This window comes from Hemiscyllium ocellatum, unplaced genomic scaffold, assembly GCF_020745735.1.
Source record: "Hemiscyllium ocellatum isolate sHemOce1 unplaced genomic scaffold, sHemOce1.pat.X.cur. scaffold_793_pat_ctg1, whole genome shotgun sequence".
NCBI lineage: Eukaryota > Metazoa > Chordata > Chondrichthyes > Orectolobiformes > Hemiscylliidae > Hemiscyllium > Hemiscyllium ocellatum.
In genome coordinates this window covers 68,164-83,812 of record NW_026869238.1, presented here as the reverse complement: position 1 = coordinate 83,812, position 15,649 = coordinate 68,164, and the positions used below count along the sequence as shown (strand labels likewise).

The 15,649-nt window shown below is 54.2% G+C and overlaps 1 long non-coding RNA gene across 3 annotated transcripts in view; it reads right to left on the bottom strand.

Moving 5' to 3' along the window:
- The window catches only part of LOC132814289 (uncharacterized), a 105,418-nt gene that overhangs the window by 34,587 nt on the left and 55,182 nt on the right, over nt 1-15,649 (bottom strand). For all 3 annotated transcript variants that reach the window (XR_009644348.1, XR_009644349.1, XR_009644347.1), the window contains exon 2: nt 6,365-6,580. This is a non-coding gene — a long non-coding RNA (uncharacterized LOC132814289). The remainder of the gene's footprint in view (nt 1-6,364; nt 6,581-15,649) is intronic.

The following is a 15,649-nucleotide window of genomic DNA, read 5'->3' as shown; positions in this document are numbered from 1 at the left end:
CTGTATCCAAATAGATAACACAGATGAGTGTTATAATGCATGCTTTGTTTTAACAAATACAGAAATTGCTGAAAAAGCTCGGCAGGTCTGTCAGCATCCAGATGCCTTTTACATGATGGAGTTGTACCAGCCTCCACCACTTCCTCTGGCAGCTCATTCCATACACACACCATCCTCTGTGTGAAAAGGTGCCCCTTAGGCCTCTTCAAAATCTTTCCCCTCTCACTTTCCACCAATGTCCTCTAGTTTTGAACGCCCCTAACCTGGGGAAAAACCTTGACTACAAACCCTGTCCATGACCGTTCTGATTTTATAAACCTTTCCTGCTGTGAAATGTGACTTCAATCAACACGAATGGCCGTACTTTCAATAATCCCGGGCCGAAATGCTGAAATTCAACACCGACACCTGTTCTTTCTCCATCAAGTCACAATTCTAAAACCAGTTTCATCAGTTTGTTCAGATATATTAGGAGACACTTCTGTGGGATTTACACCTAGACCTTTGTGCCCGGAGGTAGGGACATGAGCACCACTCGGCAATACCCATAAAGCTGTAACATTATTCTCCTGTGTGTTTGTTCATCAGCCTGTTATGACATGCTGTGACATACCTCTGCACCAGGCAGGACATGAATCCACACCTTCTGGTCCAGAGTTAGGAACACTATCAAACAATTTCAGGAATTGGAATCAAACCCAGAACCATGGCTCAGAGGCAGGGACACTACCCACTACACTACTATACCCAGATTTTGGGTCACATTATAAGGGGCAGTGTTCAGCTCGGTGTGGATTTATTATAATCAGGTTACCATTACTGAACTACACAAAACATTTTGTTTTGTTAAACAAATGCAAGACCGAAATTAACTATGAACATCTTTAATCGCTATTATCTGTAGTCTGCAATATTAGGGACAGAAATCCTGCAGACACACTCTGCCCAATGAAGGGTCTCAAATAGATATTTATTACTGAACACCAGACACGGAGAAAGACCATAATTTCTGGTCCCAAAACACCGATCAGTAGAACTCAACTCTCACGTGTGTCTACCCTCTGCCTAAAACCATGAAATGATACCAGGCCGCTGATTGCTGTCCAGCCTCTCCTCCCCACTGACTGTGTCTGCAATCTGTCCCTCCTCCCTCTAACCACACAAGGCAACCAAAGCTCAGGGTCTTTGTGAAAATCAAGGCCGGAGTGTGCAGGCCTCCTGGGGAGGGGTGGACATTTTAAAATTAAACGGGGAGGGTGAGGAGGTGGTAATATCACTCACTAGCCGAGGCGTGGCAGATGGAGTTTAGTTTGGATTAATGCGAGGTATTGGATTTGGTAAATCCAACAAGAGCAGGACTTATACAATTAAACGTAGGGCCTTTGGCAGTGTTGTAGAACAGAGACCTCGGCAATCAGGTATAGTTCTTTAAAAGTTGCATCTCACATAGATAATGTGGTTAAGAAGGTGTTTAACACAATTGTCTTCAATGGTCAGACCTTTGAGTATCGGAATTAGGACGTCATGTTGAGGTTGTACAGGACATTGGTGAGACCTCTACCGGAATACTGTGTCCAGTCTGGTCATCCTGCCCACTCATTCTACAGGCACACCAGCCTCTGGGTGAAAGAGCTGCCCTTAGGTCACTTTTAAATGTTTCCCCTCTTACAACTTTGTCCTCTAGATTTGGTGTCCACCACACTTATAAAATACATTGACTATTCACTTTGATATTATTGATCTTGATATTATTAAGCTGGAGAGGGTTCAGAAGAGTTTAACCTGGATGTTGCTGGAAACGGAGGGATTGAGCTATAAGGAGAGGCTGAATAGGTTGGGACATTTTTCACTGGAGAGTGTGAGATGGAGGGGTAAGTTTGCAGAGGTTTATAAAGTGATGAGGGGTACAGATAAGCTGAAGGGCTGATGTCTTTTCCCTAGAGTTAGGGATTCAAAACGGAGGGATATTTTAACGTGCGAGGAAAAAAGATTTACAAAAGTCAGGAAAGGTAATTATTTTAGACAGAAGCTGGCTTGTGTGTGGAATGAACTTGCAGAGCATGTCGTGAAAACAGGTACAGTTACAACGTTTAAAGGACATTTAGATCAGTACATGGATAAGACATCAGTTTGGATGGTGCTGTGAGCAGCTGCCCTCTCCCTCCCTCTCTCTGAATGAATCCCTGTTGGTTTTCACCCTCTACCAATGCCTGTGCAGTGGCGTGGGGAGGCCAGCAGAGGGAGGCATTGCATCACTTTCAGCACCACAGAGACAGCCAGACCAGCCCCACACAGAGACACACAGATACACCCACAGCAATTGTTAGGGCACAGTGTGAAGCTCATCTGGTAACTTAAACTAAACATAAATAAATGCTCAATTCGCCTCATAAATTGTTGAAATATGAGTGACAGAGAACTCCCAAATTCCACTGTTTAAATAAAAACAACAGCGTAGTTTTTAACACTGAAAGTGAACTGAAAGAGACCCTCTATCTCTTAACTGCTTATAACCCGACCCAGCTCGACAGCAATATACTGTTTCTGGGTCTGCCATCCTCTCATATCACAGGGACTTGTAAGCTCTCAGTTCAGAGCAGCATTCACCCTCGCTTAAAGGTACAGTACACACTTTCACCTTCATCCCATTATACCCTGATGAATATAGATAAGTGGAACCTATCCGGATTTCTCTTCCTCTGTGGTTTGTCAATATTTCATCTACTCTGTCTCGTATATGTCAGGACTTTTGTTATTCCATTGACAGTATGTCATTATTCGATTCTGTCCTTGGGAATATATCAGTATTTCACTTGCTCACACTCCTGTGTGTGGGGCAGGATTTCAGTTGTTTCATGGGGACTGTGACACTATGACAATCTCAATGTTTGTAAATGGTACCAAACCTGCAAGGATTGTAAAGTCTATGGAGGACAGTGTGGAACTCTAACAGGACAGTGACACGCTGGTAGACGGGAATCAATGCAGAGCAGTGTGAGGTGATGCACTTTGGTATGAAAGATAAAGACAGTTTAAAACAGACTATACCATTATAAAGGGGCTGCAGGAACAGAGAGTGCTGTGTGTATATGAGCACAGATTGTTGAAGATGTCAGGACAAGTGGGGAGAGCAGTAACTCTCACAGATTAGTTTCAGTATCTGAGCTGTTTACAGGGGGAGGTGTAGGAGGGAGTCTCTGTGCTCCCTTCCTGGGAGGTGGTGGTGACGATGTGTTGTGAGCCCACCCTCCTGCCCCCCGAGACCGTGGGGATTCCATTTGTACCAGCTCGACACAGAAGGGAGATGGCATCAGGGCCACAGCTTCTAAGTTGTGCCGGGGGGAAACGGAGCTGCCAGTGGGTTTAAAGTGAGAATTGCCCTTCACTGAACATTGCTCCTTACTCGGTCGGTGGGACGTGGATGTTTCAGAAACTTCACACGAGGCGTCCCCGTCCTTCCCCCATGGCGGGGGGAGGGGAGTGAAGGAACGGATATCGGGCACTCCACCACCCGGCTTGGCCCTTTCTGTCCTATTCGAGGCTGTTTCTCCTGGAATGGGAGAAAGGGAGGGAGGGATGGTGGGGGTGGGTGGCCCTGCTGTTAGTGCTGGTGCAGGTGAGGATAATGGCTAATCGTGAGGTTTTCAGAGGGAGTCTGTACACAGTGTTGTATCCATGCAGTGTAATTGATCGGGGGGGGGGGGGGGGGGTAAAGTGGACGGGGTGGCAGAGAGAGACAGAGAGACAGAGAGAGACAGAGAGAGAGAGAAGGTGCTGCATGTGGCAGTGACAGTGTTGGAGCATTAGCCTTATTCGTGGGTCAGTGCTATAACAGATATACCGTGAGTGTGAGGGTGCAGAGAGAATACAGTGACCCTTATCCTGACAGAGTGGGGAAGGTTATTGATGCTTGTCCTGTATTGCTGGGCATTTCCTCAGATCGCAGATACTGCACTGAGCTGGGTGGGGAGCTCAGACCATGCTCGGTGGATCTGGTGGTGTGGTTCCCTCTGGGAAGAGAATGGTCCCCCTCTGTACTTGCCCATCCACCAGGACCACCGTGCCCCTGTCGACAAACCGGGGTGTAATTGCCCCTTATCTGCCATGTTCGGGGTAAACTGTGCAGGGCAGCTCCAAGCTGAGAAATCTCAACTGTGTGCCCATTGGCCTTTCAAAGATAGCACCAGTGCCAGGGATCATGGAATATCCAGGGGCACCCGGGCGACTGTGAGTCCCTCCAGCCATGACGGGTGGGAGAATCGGGCTGGTATTGAATGAGAGGAACACCATGGTGGGGGGGGTGGAAGTAGTCAATGAGTTTGAGTTGGATAAGATAGCACCAGGAACCTAGCTTGGCCGCGTACAGATAATCTCTCTGTCACACTCAACGAAAATGGCACTGAGGCAAATTATTGTTAGAATCAGACCAGTGAGTCATCGATTCTGTTGAAACTACTCCCATTTACAAAGCTGTAGAACAAATGTTCATCCAAAACTCTCCACCATTTCACCTCACACCAATCTCCCTTTTTCCCATCTTTCCTGGGAAGACTGGCTTATGTTACAGGATGCTATCGAAGTGTCTACGTTTCAGCATTCTGAAACCTGGGAACACATCCTTCCATGACACTGTCTCTCAGTCTCCCCCTCTCTGTCTATACCCAAAACCCCTCCCATGTGGTGATATTTAAACTGATTCCCCCACAATCTCTCTCTGGCAGTGATGTTCACACCCACAGCACCCCCTTGTCAGGGCACAATGGAGATATGGAGCTGTAATTGGGTGGGAGCTGTACGTCCTGTCACTTCCAGCATGGGCTGCAAGTTTCTCCTCACTGGGCAGGGATCTAACACAGTGTTACTGAGCAATGCACTGGGGTGGGGTACACAGTCCTACATGCTGGGAGGGTAACTATTCCTGGGTTACAGATCAATGAAATGGGGTGGGGTACACAGCCCTACATGCTGGGAGGGTAACTGCTCCTGGGTTACAGATCAATGCACTGGGGTGGGGTACACAGTCCTACATGCTGGGAGGGTAACTGCTCCTGGGTTACAGATCAATGAAATGGGGTGGTGTACACAGCCCTACATGCTGGGAGGGTAACTGCTCCTGGGTTACAGATGAATTCACGGGTGATCACTGCACAGGTTTCTGTGCTGGTCAGACTGTCTGGTTGAGGTTTATAGATAATACAAGGATGTGGCCTGCACAGCTCCCCGTGCTGGACAGATCTGTAGCCTGTGCACAGTACATCATGTTGGTGGGGTGGATGGGGGGAAAGGTGATGGACAGGTCAAGGAGCTCCCCGGAACGTTCTGTCCCTGACATTCTATAACCGACATTCCCCGGAACGTTCTGTCCCCAACATTCTATAACTGACATTCCCCGGAACGTTCTGTCCCTGACATTCTATAACCGACATTCCCCGGAACGTTCTGTCCCCAACATTCTATAACTGACATTCCCCGGAACGTTCTGTCCCTGACATTCTATAACTGCCATTCCAAGGAACGTTCTGTCCCTGACATTCTATAACCGACATTCCCCGGAACGTTCTGTCCCTGACATTCTATAACCGACATTCCCCGGAACGTTCTGTCCCCAACATTCTATAACTGCCATTCCAAGGAACGTTCTGTCCCTGACATTCTATAACCGACATTCCCCGGAACGTTCTGTCCCTGACATTCTATAACCGACATTCCCCGGAACGTTCTGTCCCTGACGTTGTTTGTTTGTGAACGGCCGGACGTCAGTGAATTGAACAAACGATAAGATCCCGAGGGAAGAGATCCCGTTCCAGGGAGAAGGAGACACTGTTCCGAAGGCCCCTCAGGCAGTTAAAGGGGGAATACGTTTTCCCTGCATTTACATTTCTCCACGACACAGGATCGACCACAATTTAGACCAAAACACAGGAATTCCCAAAATCCGTTTGTCTCCAGGAAACTGGGAGAGAATCCTTCAGGACAGCAACGTTCCCACCCTCCGTATCAGGAACTGGGAAGGAGTGACCAGTGTCTGCTCTCGAGTGATCGAGTGTGTGGGAATGTTCTAGAATCCATCTGTCCTTATGGATGTGTCTCTGTGTGTTTGGGGAGGGAGGGTTTCTTGTGGTTTATGTGACATTTTTGTCAGTAATTCCGACCTTCCCATTTGTTATTCCAGCTCCAATTATTTTAATAAACCCCTGAATACAGGGACACATTTGAAAATCTCACTGGGTCCGCGATCAAACGGGTCCCTTTGCCTCCAGGCTGATGGATAATGGGTTTGTTTTCCTTCCTCACAGTTAACGTAGTGACCATCTACGTCCTGCTTTATAAAGATTGTGGATTGTCTCCATGTGTCAGACGTTACCTGGGGGCCATGGCAGCGGCGGATCTCCTGGTCATTATCCTCGACCTGATCCTGAGACACATTCCCATTGTTTATCGGGAACAGGTTTATTTCCTGAGGGACTCCGTCCCCGTGTGTAATATCCACGCCGTCCTGCTTTATGCAGCCACTGACTGCTCTGTCTGGTTCACCGTCACTTTCACCTTTGATCGGTTTGTGGCCATTTGTTGCCAGAAGCTGAAAAATAAATATTGCAGTGAGAAAACGGCGGCTGTGGTTCTGGGAGCAGTGACTGTGCTGAGCTGTTTAAAGAACATTTTCTGGTATTTTATGCTCATGGCTCGGTATTGGCTGTGGAACCGCCCCTGGTTTTGTGATGTAACAGACGCTGTTACATTCTCCAGTGTCTGGGTCACAATCGAGTCCCTCCACCAGATTCTAACCCCGGGTGTCCCATTTCTCCTGATTCTGCTGCTCAATGTTCTCACCGTCAGACACATTTTAGTGACCAGCAGAGCCCGCAGGAGACTCCGCGCTCACACCAATGGGGACGCTCAGTCTGACACAGAAATGAGAAACCGAAAAAAATCCATCATTTTACTGTTTGTGATCTCGGCCAATTTCATCCTGTTGTGGTCAACGTTAATGCTTTATTCTATCTGGTACCGGCTAACTGAAATAATGTATTCCCCTCTGTATCTCCATCGCTTTGTGCAGGAATTGGGCTTCATGCTGCAGCTCCTCAGTTGCTGCACAAACACCGCGATTTATGCCGTGACCCAGACTAAGTTCAGGCAGCAGCTGAAGAATGTGCTGAAATATCCCTTCACCCAAATCCATCCATCAATCAAATTCCCTCATTAATCACACCATCCGGGATTTTCTCATTTCAGTTCAGTGTTTCAGCGATGGAGCAGCCTGTCGCTATGGTAACAGACTGAGGGGAGCGCTGGTTTGTCCCTCCTTATCCCACAGTGGGGTTACAGGGAAACATTTCAATGTTTCTCACAACTCAAGGGCCAGTGAGAAAAGGCACCATCCCACTGACTGTATCCATCACTTCCATTTGTAACCAATAAAAATGCTGATTACAGCGTGCCGAGCAGCAGAGGGACCGATGTTGTTGTGTGTCTTTGTGTTGGAGAAGCTGAGCTGGAGAGAGACAGACTCAGCCCCAAGTCCTGGTCCTCAGGGAAGGGGGAGGGCACCGCGCCCTGAGCTCAGGAGCTGGGGTTAACTCCCTCTGTTCCCCCCACTGGGCCTGGCCTCCCCATTACCTCTCCCCTACTCTTTCTCCTCAATTCTCTCTCTCTCTCTCTCTCTTTCAGCACGCACTCTCTTTTCCAAACCTTTCCCTCATCCCCCCCCTCTCTCCCTCACACACACCCGCCAACCCCGGTTTCTCCACCTGCCTCCACTTTCCCTCTCTCCCTCTCTCTCTCTCATGCCGTCGCAGTCTCCCTCCCACAAATCCATCTCTACCCCATTTTCCCCACCCCCACACGCAGCCTCACCCTCAAATATCCCCAGTCTCTGGGTCAGAGGGAGAGGGAAGGACCAGGGAGACAGAGTGTGTCAGAGAGAGAGAGTGAGGGAGGGACAGGAGGGAGAGGGATTCAGTCAGAGAGAAACGGAGGAAGGTGGGGAGAGAGAGAGAGACTGATTGAGGGGGGTCAAGAGTGAGAGATGGTGGAGGGAAAGTGAAGGAACGGGGGGGAGAGAGAGGGGGCAAGGGAGAGATAGGGTGAGATAGGGGAGGGCGAGAGATGGACGGAGGGAGGGAAGGGAATGTCGAGAGTGAGGGAGAGGCCGAAAGAGGGGATGGGAGAGAGAGGGAGCACGAGAGAGGGGGAGGAAAAGGGAGAGGGAGAGGGCGAGGGCGAGAGAGGGGAGGGTGGTAGGGGAGGGAGAGAGAGAGGGGAGAGGTTGAGAGAGGGGAGGATGAGACAAGGAAGTGAGGGAGGGGAGGGCAAGAGAGAGGAGCACGAGAGGTAGGGAGAGTGAGAGAGGGGAGGGGAGAGAGGGGGGAGGGCGAGAGACGGGAGTGCGAGAGAGGAGGAGGGCGAGAGAGGAGGAGGGCGAGAGAGGAGGAGGGCGAGAGAGGAGGAGGGCAAGAGAGGGGAGATCGAGGGAGGAGAGGGAAGGGAGGGGAGGCAGAGATGGTGGGAGGGCGAGAAAGTGGGGAGGTCGAGAGTGGGGGAGGGGGAGAGAGGAGGAGGGCGAGAGAGAGGAGGGCGAGAGAGGAGGAGGGCGAGAGAGGAGGAGGGCGAGAGAGGAGGGCGAGAGAGGAGGAGGGCGAGAGAGGGGAGATCGAGTGAGGAGAGCGAAGGGAGGGGAGGGTGAGATGGTGGGAGGGCGAGAAAGTGGGGAGGTCGAGAGAGGGGGAGGGGGAGAGAGAGGAGTGCGAGTGAGGGGAGAGGGAGGTGAAGGCGAGAGGGAGGGAGAGGGCGAGAGAGGAGAGGGCGAGAGAGGGGAGGGTGGTAGGGGAGGGAGAGAGAGAGGGGAGAGGTCGAGAGAGGGAGGGAGAGAGAGGAGGGCGGAAGGGAGAGGGCGAGAGAGGAGAGGGCGAGAGAGGAGAGGGAGGGGTTGACGAGAGAGGTGAGAGGACGAGAGAGGGAGGGAGAGAGAGGAGGGCGGAAGGGAGAGGGCGAGAGAGGAGAGGGCGAGAGAGGAGAGGGCGAGAGAGGGGAAGGAGGGAGGGGAGGGCGTGAAGGAGGGTGAGGGTGTGAGAGGGAATCGAGGGAGGGGAGGGCGAGAGAGGGGTGAGGGTGAGAGAGGGGAGTGTGAGAGGGGTAAGGCGATAAAGGGGAGGGTGAGAAAGGGGAGTGAAGGAGGTGAGGTTGAGAGGGAAGGAGAGGGCGAGAGAGGGGAGAGCAAGACAGCGGGGAGAGTGTAAGAGGCGAGGGCAAGAGGGAGGGAGGGGCCGAGAGAGGGTAGGGAGGGAGGGGAGGGCGACAGAAGGGTGAAGGTGAGAGAGAGGACGACGAGAGAGGGTAGGAAATTGAGGGCGAGAGAGGGGAGGGCGAGACAAGGGAGAGAGGGAGGGGAGGGCGAGAGAGGGGAGTGAGAGAGGGGAGTGCGAGTGAGGGGAGAGAACGCAGGAGGCTAGAGTGGAGGGCGAGAGAGGGGAGGGAGGGAGGGGAGGGCGAGAGAGATGAGGGAGGGAGGGGAGGGCGAGAGAGATGAGGGACGGAGGGGAGGGCGAGAGGAAGACAGAGGGTGAGAGAGGGGATGGGAGAGAGGGGGAGCACGATTGACGGGTAGGGCAAGACGAGGAGAGGGAGGGGAGGACGAGGGGGATGGAGAGTGCAAGAGAGGTGAGGGACGGTGGGGAGGGGAGACAGAGCGAGGGGGAGACAGAGCGAGGGGGAGACAGAGCGAGGGGGGAGAGCGCGAGGGGGGGAGAGCGCGAGGGGGTGCAGGGCGAGGGGGTTGCAGGGCGAGGGGGGGCCAGGGCGAGGGGGGACAGAGTTGTGGGTAGCGAGAGTATAACAGAGAGAAGAGGACTAAGAGATGGGTAGAGAGAGAGGTGGACAGAGAAAAGGGGAGAGAGAAGGGGACTAGGAGATGGGGACAGAGGGATGGGGGGACACAGAGGGATGGGGGGGACACAGAGGGATGGGGGCACAGAGGGATGGGGGGACACAGAGGGATGGGACAGAGAGTGGGGAACAGAGAGAAGGGGACAGAGAGAGTCGGAGAGAGAGAGGGGAACAGAGAGGGTGGACCGAGGGAGGTTGGGACCGAGGGAGGGTGGGCAGAGAAGGGAGTGACAGAGAGAGAACGACAGAATTAGGGGGACAGAGAGACATGGGGACGGGGAGGGGACAGAGAGAGTGCGGGACAGAGTGAGGGTGAGAGAGAGAGGGGGGACAAAGACAGGGGAACAGGGAGATTATGGACAGAGAGGTGGGGGACAGAGAGAGTGGGGGACAGTGTGAAGTTGACAGAGAGAGGGGGTACAAAGATACGATGGACATAGAGAGGGGAACAGAGAGAAGGGGACAGAGAGAGGGGAGACAGAGAGAGGGGGACAGAGCGAGGGGGAACAGAGAGAGGGGATAAAGAGAGAAGGGGAACAGAGAGAAGGGGATAAAGAGAGGGGGACAGAGAGAAGGGGAACAGAGAGAAGGGGAACAGAGAGAAGGGGAACAGAGAGAGGGCGACAGCGAGAGGGGGACAGCGAGAGGGGGAACAGCAAGAAGGGTATAAAGAGAGGGGGGACAGAGAGAGGGGGACAGAGAGAAGGGGGGACAGAGAGAGGGGGACAGAGAGAGGGGAACAGAAAGTGAAGAGACAGAGAGAGGGAAATAAAAGGAAGGGGACAGAGGGGGGGTCAGAGTGAGGGGGACAGAGAGAGTGGAACAGAGAGATGGGGATAAAGAGAGGGGGACAGAGAGAAGGTGAACAGAGAGAAGGGGATACAGAGAGAAGGGGAACAGAGAGAAGCGGAACAGAGAGAAGGGGACAGAGCGAGGGGGGACAGAGGGAGGGGGGACAGAGAGAGGGGGGACAGAGGGAAGGGGAACAGAGAGAAGGGGATAAAGAGAGGGGGACAGAGAGATGGGGAACAGAGAGAAGGGGGTACAGAGAGATGGGGAACAGAGAGAAGGGGAACAGAGAGAAGGGGATAAAGAGAGGGGAACAGAGAGAGGGGGACAGAGAGAATGGGATAAAGAGAGGGGGACAGAGAGAGGGGAACAGAGAGAAGGGGAACAGAGAGAAGGTGAACAGAGAGAAGGGGATAAAGAGAGGGGGACAGAGAGAAGGGGAACAGAGAGAAGGGGAACAGAGAGAGAGAGGAACAGAAAGAGAAGGGACAGAGAGAGGCGGGACAGAGAGAAGGGGACAGAGCGAGGGGGGACAGAGGGAGGGGGGGCAGAGAGAGGGGGGCAGAGCGAGGGGGGACAGAGAGATGGGGACAGAGAGAGGGGGGCAGAGTTGTGGGTAGAGAGAGGGGAAAAGAGAGAAGGGGACAGAGTGTGTGGGGACAGAGGGAGGGGGACAGAGAGAAGGGGGACAGAGCGAGGGGGGACAGAGAGATGGGGGACAGAGCGAGGGGGGACAGAGCGAGGGGGGACAGAGAGATGGGGGACAGAGAGATGGGTGACAGAGAGATGGGGACAGAGAGAGGGGGGCAGAGTTGTGGGTAGAGAGAGGGGAAAAGAGAGAAGGGGACAGAGAGAGGGGGGCAGAGAGTGGGGGGGCAGAGAGAGGGGGGGGCAGAGAGAGGGGGAACAGAGAGAAGGGGACCAGAGAGAAGGGGACCAGAGAGAAGGGGACCAGAGAGAAGGGGACCAGAGAGAAGGGGGTAAAGAGAGGGGAACAGAGAGATGGGGATAAAGAGAGGGGGACAGAGAGAAGGGGATAAAGAGAGGGGGACAGAGAGAAGGGGAACAGAGAGGGGAACAGAGAGGATGGGGACAGAGAGAGGGGGACAGAGAGGATGGGGACAGAGACAGGGGGACAGAGAGAGGGGGATAAAGAGAGGGGGATAAAGAGAGGGGGATAGAGAGAGTGGGATAAAGAGAGAGGGATAAAGAGTGGGGGATAAAGAGAGGGGGACAGAGAGAAGGGGAACAGAGAGAAGGGGATAAAGAGAAGGGGACAGAGAGAAGGGCATAAAGAGAGGGGGACAGAGAGAAGGGGAACAGAGAGAGGGCGACAGAGTGAGGGCGACAGCGAGAGGGGAACAGCGAGAGGGGGAACAGCGAGAGGGGGAACAGCGAGAAGGGGATAAAGAGAGGGGGGACAGAGAGAGGGGGGACAGAGAGAGGGGGGACAGAGAGAGGGGGACAGAGAGAGGGGAACAGAAAGTGAAGAGACAGAGAGAGGGAAATAAAAGGAAGGGGACAGAGGGGGGGTCAGAGTGAGGGGGACAGAGAGAGTGGGACAGAGGGAGGGGAACAGAGAGTGGGGACAGACGGAGGGGGACAGAGAGGGGAACAGAGAGAGGGGGGAAGGTGGGGACAGAGAGAATAGGGACAGAGAGACGGGTGACAGAGCAAGTTGGGACAGAGAGAGGGGGGAACAGAGAGAAGGGGAAAAGGGAGAAGGGGATAAAGAGAGAGGGAGAGAGAGAAGGGGAACAGAGAGAAGGGGATAAAGAGAGGGGAACAGAGAGAGGGGAAAAGAGAGAAGGGGATAAAGAGAGGGGGACAGAGAGAAGGGGATAAAGAGAGATGGGGAACAGAGAGAAGGGGTTAAAGAGAGGGGGACAGAGAGAAGGGGATAAAGAGAGGGGGACAGAGAGAAGGGGATAAAGAGAGAAGTGGATAAAGAGAGAAGGGAATAAAGAGAGAAGGGGATAAAGAGAGGTGGACAGAGAGAGGGGAACAGAGAGAGGGGGACAGAGCAAGGGGGACAGAGGGAGGGGGGACAGAGGGAGGGGGGACAGAGGGAGGGGACAAAGAGAGGGGGACAAAGAGAGGGGGAAAAAGAGAGGGGAAAAAAGAGAGGGGGGAAAAGAGAGGGGGAAAAGAGAGGGGGACAGAGTTGTGGGTAGAGAGGGGGGAACAGAGAGAGAAGGGGACAGAGAGAGGGAGGGCAGAGAGAGGGAGGGCAGAGAGAGGGAGGGCAGAGAGAGGGAGGGCAGAGAGAGGGGGGCAGAGAGAGGGGGGCAGAGAGAAGGGGGACAGAGAGAGGGGGCAGAGTTGTGGGTAGAGAGAGGGGAAAAGAGAGAAGGGGACAGAGAGAGGGGGGCAGAGAGAGGGGGGCAGAGTGAAGGGGGTCAGAGAGAGGGGGTCAGAGAGAGGGGCGCAGAGAGAGGGGCGCAGAGAGAGGGGGGCAGAGAGAGGGGGGCAGAGAGGGGGGGGTCAGAGAGAGTGGGGGCAGAGAGAAGGGGAACAGAGAGAAGGGGAACAGAGAGAGGAGACCAGAGAGAAGGGGACCAGAGAGAAGGGGGTAAAGAGAGGGGGACAGAGAGATGGGGATAAAGAGAGGGGGACAGAGAGAACGGGAACAGAGAGAAGAGGAACAGAGAGAAGGGGACAGAGAGAAGGGGGACAGAGAGAAGGGGATAAAGAGAGGGGGACAGAGAGAAGGGGATAAAGAGAGGGGGATAGAGAGGATGGGGAAAGAGAGAGGGGGACAGAGAGAGGGGGATAAAGAGAGGGGGATAAAGAGAGGGGGACAGAGAGAAGGGGGACAGAGAGAAGGGGATAAAGAGAAGGGGACAGAGAGAAGGGGAACAGAGAGAGGAGACCAGAGAGAAGGGGACCAGAGAGAAGGGGGTAAAGAGAGGGGGACAGAGAGATGGGGATAAAGAGAGGGGGACAGAGAGAACGGGAACAGAGAGAAGAGGAACAGAGAGAAGGGGACAGAGAGAAGGGGAACAGAGAGAGGAGACCAGAGAGAAGGGGACCAGAGAGAAGGGGATAAAGAGAGGGGGACAGAGAGAAGGGGATAAAGAGAGGGGGATAGAGAGAAGGGGAACAGAGAGGGGGACAGAGAGGATGGGGACAGAGAGAGGGGAACAGAGAGAGGGGGATAAAGAGAGGGGGATAAAGAGAGGGGGACAGAGAGAAGGGGGACAGAGAGAAGGGGGACAGAGAGAAGGGGACAGAGAGAAGGGGAACAGAGAGAGGGGGACAGCGAGAGGGGGACAGCGAGAGGGGGACAGCGAGAGGGTGAACAGCGAGAGGGGGAACAGCGAGAGGGGGACAGCGAGAGGGGGAACAGCGAGAGGGGGAACAGCGAGAAGGGGATAAAGAGAGGGGGAACAGAGAGAGGGGGAACAGAGAGAGGGGGGACAGAAAGTGAAGAGACAGAGAGAGGGAAATAAAAGGAAGGGGACAGAGGGGGGTCAAGTGAAGGGGACGGGGGGACAGAGAGAAGGGGAACAGAGAGAGGGGAAACAGAGAGAAGGGGATAGAGAGAGAAGGGGAAAGAGGCAGGGGGACAGAGGGAGGGGGGACAGAGGGAGGGGGGACAGAGAGAGGGGGACAGAGAGAGGGGGGGCAGAGAGAGGGGGGACAGAGTTGTGGGTAGAGAGAGGGGAACAGAGGGGGGGGCAGAGAGAGGGGGGCAGAGAGAGGGGGGCAGAGAGAGGGGGGCAGAGAGAGGGGGCAGAGAGGGGGGGCAGAGAGGGGGGGGCAGAGAGAAGGGGAACAGAGAGATTGGGAACAGAGAGAAGGGGAAAGAGAGAAGGGGAACAGAGACAAGGGGAACAGAGACAAGGGGAAAGAGAGAAGGGGAACAGAGAGAAGGGGATAGAGAGAGGGGGAACAGAGAGAAGGGGATAGAGAGACGGGGAACAGAGAGAAAGGGATAAAGAGAGGGGGAACAGAGAGAAGGGGACAGAGAGAAGGGGGACAGAGAGAAGGGGGACAGAGAGAAGGGGGACAGAGAGAAGGAGATAAAGAGAGAGGGGGATAAAGAGAGAGAGGGATGGGGGGGGGACAGAGAGAAGGGTAACAGAGAGAAGGGGAACAGAGAGAAGGGGAACAGAAAGTGAAGGGACAGAGAGAGGGAAATAAAAGGAGGGGGACAGACAGAGGGGGACAGAGGGAGAGGGTACAGAGGTAGGGGGTACAGAGGGAGGGGGGCCAGAGGGAGGGGGCCAGATGGAGGGTGGCCAGAGGGAGGGGGGCCAGAGGGAGGGGGACAGAGAGAGGGGGACAGAGAGAGGGGGGACAAAGAGAGAAGGGGATAAAGAGTGGGGGACAGAGAGAAGGGGAACAGAGAGAAGGGGACAGAGTTGTGGGTAGAGAGAGGGGGGGCAGAGAGAGGGGGCAGAGAGAGGGGGCAGAGAGAGGGGGCAGAGAGAGGGGGGCAGGGGGTCAGGGGAGGCAGAGAGAGGGGGCAGAGAGAAGGGGATAAAGAGAGAAGGGGATAAAGAGAGAAGGGGAACAGAGAGAAGGGGAACAGAAAGTGAAGGGACAGAGAGAGGGAAATAAAAGGAGGGGGACAGACAGAGGGAGAGGGTACAGAGGGAGGGGGCCAGAGGGAGGGGGGCCACAGAGAGGGGGGCCACAGAGAGGGGGGCCACAGAGAGGGGGGACAGAGAGAAGGGGGACAGAGAGAAGAGGGACAGAGAGAAGGGGGACATAGAGTGGGGGACAGAGAGTGGGGGGACAGAGAGAGGGGGGGCAGAGAGAGGGGGGCAGAGAGAGGGGGGCAGAGAGAGGGGGGCAGGGGGGCAGTGGAGGCAGAGAGAGGGGGCAGAGAGAAGGGGAACAGAGAGAAGGGGAACAGAGAGAGAAGGGGATAAAGAGAGAAGGGGATAAAGAGAGAAGGGGAACAGAGAGAAGGGGATAAAGAGAGGGGAAGAGAGAGAAGGGGAAGAGAGAGAAGGGGAAGAGAGAG